Source organism: Colius striatus, chromosome 8, assembly GCF_028858725.1.
Source record: "Colius striatus isolate bColStr4 chromosome 8, bColStr4.1.hap1, whole genome shotgun sequence".
Taxonomy (NCBI): Eukaryota; Metazoa; Chordata; class Aves; order Coliiformes; family Coliidae; genus Colius; species Colius striatus.
Window position 1 is genome coordinate 24,389,407 of NC_084766.1, and position 6,531 is coordinate 24,395,937.

The following is a 6,531-nucleotide window of genomic DNA, read 5'->3' on the forward strand; positions in this document are numbered from 1 at the left end:
AGCCTGCAAATATCCAGGATATTTCTTTCTTTTTCCCAACACAGATATGAAAACTCAAATGCAGCGAGTAGGGACAGCGCTCGCTAGAGCCAAACACGCTCAGCACCAGCCGGCCACCACAGCTGGGCAGGGGCCAGGGGAAGACACTTGGAGAGCAGAGGGTATCTTGTGTGTAATTAACAGACGTTGGATGATATGACCCCATTTCAGATAAACCTGGAGATTCACATAATTGGGCCTCAGACAATCAAGGCCACGCTGTTAATAGAAACGGTATCCCAACTCCTGGCGGCGGCGCTCCCCACGTGCCGGTGCTAAACCTCCTTGCACAAAGAGGCCCAGGGAAATGGGAACGAGCGGTTTGACGTGCTCTCTGTCAGCCGCCGGGCTGAGCAGCAGACCCTGTTTCTGATGCACCGCTTTGGCAGGCTGCTCAGGAAATAGGTTAAGGCAGAGAAGTGGATTGCAGCCCCGCATGCCTGGGGACGAGGCTGTCTCAGAGCTGACAGGCTAGGTAAGCTCTATTTTGAAAGTGGGTTAATTTAACTGCCATTCAACTACCATTAAATGATGTAGGTTAATTTTATAGTCAGATAACTATTAAGAAACCAAAACAGAAGGCAGGAAACGTCTCTGTGCATGCCAGTGGGGAGAGGTTTCCTCGGCGCTAATGCACACCCCTCCCCTCCAGCTCTCATCCTTCCATTTCTGCACATCCCTCACATCATCTCTCCTTCCTTTTTTTTAAACCCTTGTCATTACACACTATTGTCCTTCCTCCCCTTCTTAAGAGGGTCTATTCTCCTCCAAAAAATTCACCTTGGTATCCTGGCGCACCGCTATTTTTCTCCTTCATTTACACGGTCACACATCTCAGCACTAAAGGGAGACTGAGAAACAAACCTTGTCTGACCACAGCAAATGCGCACGAGACACAGGCCCTGTCTCTCCTGCGTATCCAGTGTTTGTCCAGCAACGTGGCAAACTGAGGCAGAGACCTCCACTTTGCTTAGCACCATCACCACTAGTACACCCAGTTTTCCTTTAGGGTTATTTACCTTCTCTAGAGCACCCTCGGTTTTGGCAGTTGACCTTTATAATTGGATGCTGCAGTTAAAATGTACTTTATCCCCGTGCCATTTTCTCCCTGCAGTGTAATAATCAGTATTGTTTGTTCTTTAGAGTGGGGACAAAACCCATCACTTGCTGGTTTGACATAAAATGAGAAACAAAAAGGAAAAAGAAATTCTCACCAACAGCTTATGTCTGCAAAGGAACAGATCCCTTGGAAAAAGGCAAAGTGACTCATCACTGCTCACGCACAGCGAGGAAGGAGCGACACCAGAGCCAGGCAGATCCCACCCGAGATGCCTTCACAGATCACTTCCCTCTGACTTCTCCACCTCCCTGGTCCCACTGCTCCCACTGGCAGGAGGATGAGTCCCTAACCTTAGCAGAGGAACCCGAGGCGATGCCGAGCCATCAGCGCACTCTGCCCATCAAGCACTCGCGGATCTCCTGCGCTGCAGCTGGTTTTATCGCATTAACAGTAAGCGCACCACGCAAACCCTGGGAGCTCAGAGAAATGAACTCACGTTGAATCACGTGGTAGGAACGAGACCACAGCACTAACGGGATGTTGCCATTTTCCCTGTGCTTTGTATCACCAGAGAGACCTGGAATGGGATCACCTCCAGAAATCACGGCAAAACCAGCTCTGAGAGACCATCCCTGCAGCGACTTGCGCACTCAGACGGCAACGCCAGATCCTGAACCACATACGCCCTGGGGATTTTTGACCCACAAAAGGCTGAGTGACAGATTCCTGGTGGTGTCCTGTTGAGCCCTCGCTACTCTCATTCATCTTATGAGGGAAGTTCTCTTTTTTTCACTCAGGAGCTATGAAGAACAGACGAAACAGCCTCTACCTTTGTCACTTTGTGCTAGGTTACACTGATTTTAAGCTTTGTTACTAATTATTATTCCTAATTTAATAAGAAGATCATTAAAGCAGATGTGTTTCTTCTAAATCCAGAGTTTTGTTATTTTGGCTTTTATCATTTATCAGTTCGGCAAACTCAAAGAAAAGACACAAGGACAGGTAGAGGCAAGAGGGCTAGAACTAAAGAGCAGCTGAGCACTCACCGTTACTGTACACACTTGTGGCTGTCTGTTAGAGGAAAGCCAACATAGGTCCTGAAACAGGAGCAAAAATCCACTTTTTTAATGCACTATCAGAGAAGCTTACTGAGTTACAGCTAAGCAGGCCTCTAGCACCAGTGAGGTTAGGCTGCTGTCACCATGGCCCAGCGACAACCTTGACATTGGCAAACACACTTCAGCTACTAAGTAAGCTGGTTTAGCTTTTGCATCTCAGGCTGATGTTTGAGAGCTAGAAATCTGAAGAAAATGTCTATGTTTGTACAAACAGAATACACATAACAGCTGCTTCTGCAAAATCAGAATCCTACAGTGTCTTGTTTTACAGTCTCCAAGTCAAATAGCTTGTTTTAAACCACTGCTAACACCTCACAAGCAGCTACTTGCTTTAAAGGCCTAAAAAGGAATCTGAGGAAGAGACCATGTGTGACTACAGAACATCTGAAAACCAGACTACCACCTTCACCTGAAAGGGGAACATGGTGGAAACACAGCAGAGGCTCCAAGCAAGCACCTCAGGCTTAGATTACTGTAAAGGTCCCAGCACACCTATTCGTTGTGTATGAGAACCCCAGCACACACATGGGGAAGCTGTTTGGCCTCTCCTAGAGTCAGTTTTTCCTCCGCAGAAGCAGAGTAACTCTCAAGAATTAGAGCCTTCCTCTAAAGCTCCGTGAGAAGAAAAGCACAGCCAAGGGCTCGGCTCTAAGAAAGGAAACCATAAAACCCCCTTTCAAAGTTCAGAATGTCACTCCAAAACGAGTTAAGCAAGCCCTACATTTTATTAGCTGGGCAGGACAGATCTGGGACACATGACGATGAGACCTTGGCACATGTCAGCAAAAAAACCCCAACACCTTAGCAGGTGTAACAAAACTGCCTGTTTAGCACTCTATTTTTTCCACAGTTTTCTGATAAGCCTGTACAGACAAACCACTCCTTCTCAGTTCAAGGCTGGCTGATCTGTGCCTGGAGGCAGGAGCCCAGCAAAGGTAGGCACGCCAGCTCGGACCGAGCTAGTTCAAGTACCAGCAGAAAGGAGGATGAGGCAGGAGGCTCCACACGGGCTGAGGAAACATGTCACTGGATCCACCGCAGGCCCTTGCCAGGGCTGCAGCTGAAGCCTCTACCCCGTCCCTCACTGCGGGCACTCGGTAAGGTCCATCCCCAGGCTCTGCTGGGGCCCTGAGGGAGATGCAGCTGCATTTTCATACAGGCAACCTTCTCACATTTTCACACAGCAGTGCTTTTATTTCTGTGCTCTGAAATACACCTGAAGCGCTTCTAATTTTAGCTGAGCTTTTAAACATCTCCTGGAGATTTGAGCTGTAGCCTTCCTATAAAAAATCTGCCTTTTAGTCGAGTGTGTGTGGAACAGACCTCCTGCAGAGCCACACGACACCTGCAGAGGAGGAGGAGGAGGAGGAGGCAAGAGAGGATTTCAGAAGTTATCTTTCAAATGCGACCTGTAAATTTTGATACATTAGAAGTGACCTGTAAAAGCATGATGCAATTGTTTTGTGCTCCCTCTTTATGACACAAAGGTTGTGTTGTCTGGGGTTTTCAGGAAGGCAGGCAAGAAGGGACTTAATTAATTCATCATTCACAAGTGTGAAGTCATTCAGATTTCTTCTGACTTTCCTACCAGACAACTGAGAACGTTTTGAATTTTAAGTCACGGAGTCTGCATCAAACAGATCAGATCAGGGGAAACAGCACTCCCACAAATGGTGTTAATTGGGATCCTTCAGCACTGTAACATCTATTGAAGTGGCTTGTGAAAAACTGCACTAAAAAGATCAACTTTTCACCTCTGCCATCTTCACTGTATTGGATCAAACTCCATATTCCTGTATTTGCCCTTAACACTTCAAGCTCTGCTTTTGAAATGGCTTTTTGTCTGTGGCTCTGTCCCTCAGCACAAGAACCATTCTTGAACAGGTCCAAGAACCTGCTGCTCACTTCTAGTTAAAACCCCAGTTCAGCAAGTACCCACGGCTTGGCATCCGCTAGAGTGGAGTTTGCAGATAAGAAATCAGCTATTTGCCTAAGTACCTTCCCAAATCAGGATTTAAATCCTGCCCCAACCCAGACACACTTTTGTCATGCCTCTAGGAAACTAGAGAGCTCGGCCCGCTCCAGCAGGAAAGCTGGAGCAGTCAAGCTTTGCTGCTTGACTCTGGGCAGCCACAACACGACAAGCTCTGTTTTGGTTGCACAAGATGAAATTGTGATGCTCAGAAATTTCTTTAGTTACATGGGCTTCCCTCACAGAACTTGCTTGCCAACACAAGAATGTTTCAGATCCTCCACACTGGGGTGAAGGGGTTGCCCACTTTCGGGTCTGGTATTAATGCCCACGCTTGCAGGCAGTGACCTGAAGCTTTCTGCTCTTCCCTTTGCAGCAGCAGCACACGTTTTCAAAAGCAGCAATCAGCACAGCCCCTTGTTTCACACCTGCTGGAGTATCTGGATTGTAGGAAATGACCCAGGTGTAGGTGGGGATATAGTCCAGTGCCATTCCATGAAGTACCTGTTACTTCAGAAGGTGACCAAATATGCTCCTGCAGATTCAGGAGAGGCAGCCGCCTCTTCCAGCAACAAATGGAGCATTTCAAAACCCACTCTGAGTCAAAATCAGCTGAGGCAAATTAGCAGAAGACTCTTTCAAGCTGCCTAACTGGACACAGTAGCAATGGATGTTTCTTTCTGCGACTGGGTGCAACACCACTTGTGCGCACTTCCATCGGGATATGTAGGTATATTGCAGAGCTGCTTTAAAAGAAGAATTTGAGGCTGTGTTCCTTTAAGTCTGAACAACTTCAGCTTCACAGCGTGAGACAATCAGCAAGTCCTCCAGGAACACCAGAAAAACTTGGTATTTCTGATAATCGTGAGACTAAACGTGTCAATTAAAAACATTCTGGGGAAAGCTTCCAGAGCGCAATACATCCTAAAGAATGGCAGATGGGAAGATGGTTCCTCACTTTCAATGGCTATTTTCATAGATTTGACAGATGTATTCAGACATACAGGAAAAAAATATGATAAATGTTAGTTTACTGCACAAGGCTTTCAAGCTATTTACACATAAAGACTTACTATTCCTGAGGAAGTGTAAGATGCAGTCTCTAGTTAAACCGAGTCTTTTATTTAAAAGAGATTTACCCAGTAAAGCAAAACCCCTGACAACACCCAGCTACTGTATCATTTTGCTTTGTGGCTTTCATACTGGTATTAGTATACAAACTAACTATTGTAGTCCTTGTAATGTAACAGCTATTTAAAGATCTTAAAAAAGGGGGGTGAGGGCACTGAAAAAGTCGTGTTAGCAACTGCAAACCCTAAATCACCCACTTCTCAATAACACAAGCTGAGAAAGGCAGTTTCTCAGGAGAAAAGAAAGCGTGCAGTACAGTGAATGTTCCTAAAGCTAGGAAATCCCTATGCATCAGTCTCCACATCAGCCTAGGAGTGAACACGAAGGTTAGCAGAGATGCCTAAGCTCACGTGGGCTCCGTTCTACGCCACTTACTGTAACCTACATTTTAGTATTCAGCATTTCAGTATCAATAATGCATAACGTCAAAAGTAGCTCAACCCAAAGTGAGGCTGCTAGAAAGTAAACCTGAGACTCAGCCCAGGGCCAGCTGAAGCCCGGCATCACAGCCCAGTTTGCCCCGTGCCCCTGCGCAGGAGGACGGCAGGACCAAGTCGATGGGGCTTTCCGTAAGCTAATCGGGAGCCATGGACCTGTCCCCTCTGCGGAGGGGGAGCGCTGGTGACCACAGAAACACATCCCCAGTGCCAGGCAGCAGCTGTGCCTGCCCCACATCCTCTGGTGGGGGACCTGCTGCTGAGGATGGCCTCGCTGCCTCCCCCAGCACACGCACGAGCGCGGGCACGAGCCAAACCGCACCACGCCAGGCCACGGATGGGTGCCTAGACAGGCCCACCTTGACTCACTACTAAGTGCTCCATGAACAAGCTTACAGTGCCTTTTGTTCTGGGCTTTTTTTTGGTCAGAGACTGTTTGTTCTTCACTGGATAAATTATTTATCACAAAAGAAATGAAGGCAGCCGGCAGAGAGGAGCAAACTCGCGTACGGGAGCTGATGGGAGCGGGCTGCTGCGAGACAGCGTTTCAGCTTTCACAGGCATTCCCTGCCCAGCTGCTAAAGCAGCTTTAATCACCAACACTACTGCGGATGAGCACCAAAGGGAGCACAGAGGCTGCACAGGGGAGCCTTGGGCTGGCAGCTGGTGTACCAGCTATCTTCACTTCCTCCCCTGCCCCTGCGGCCCGGCGAGAGCTCCCGTTTGATAACCCCGTGTCAGAGAGCACGCTGGAAACAACAGAATTGGAACCCC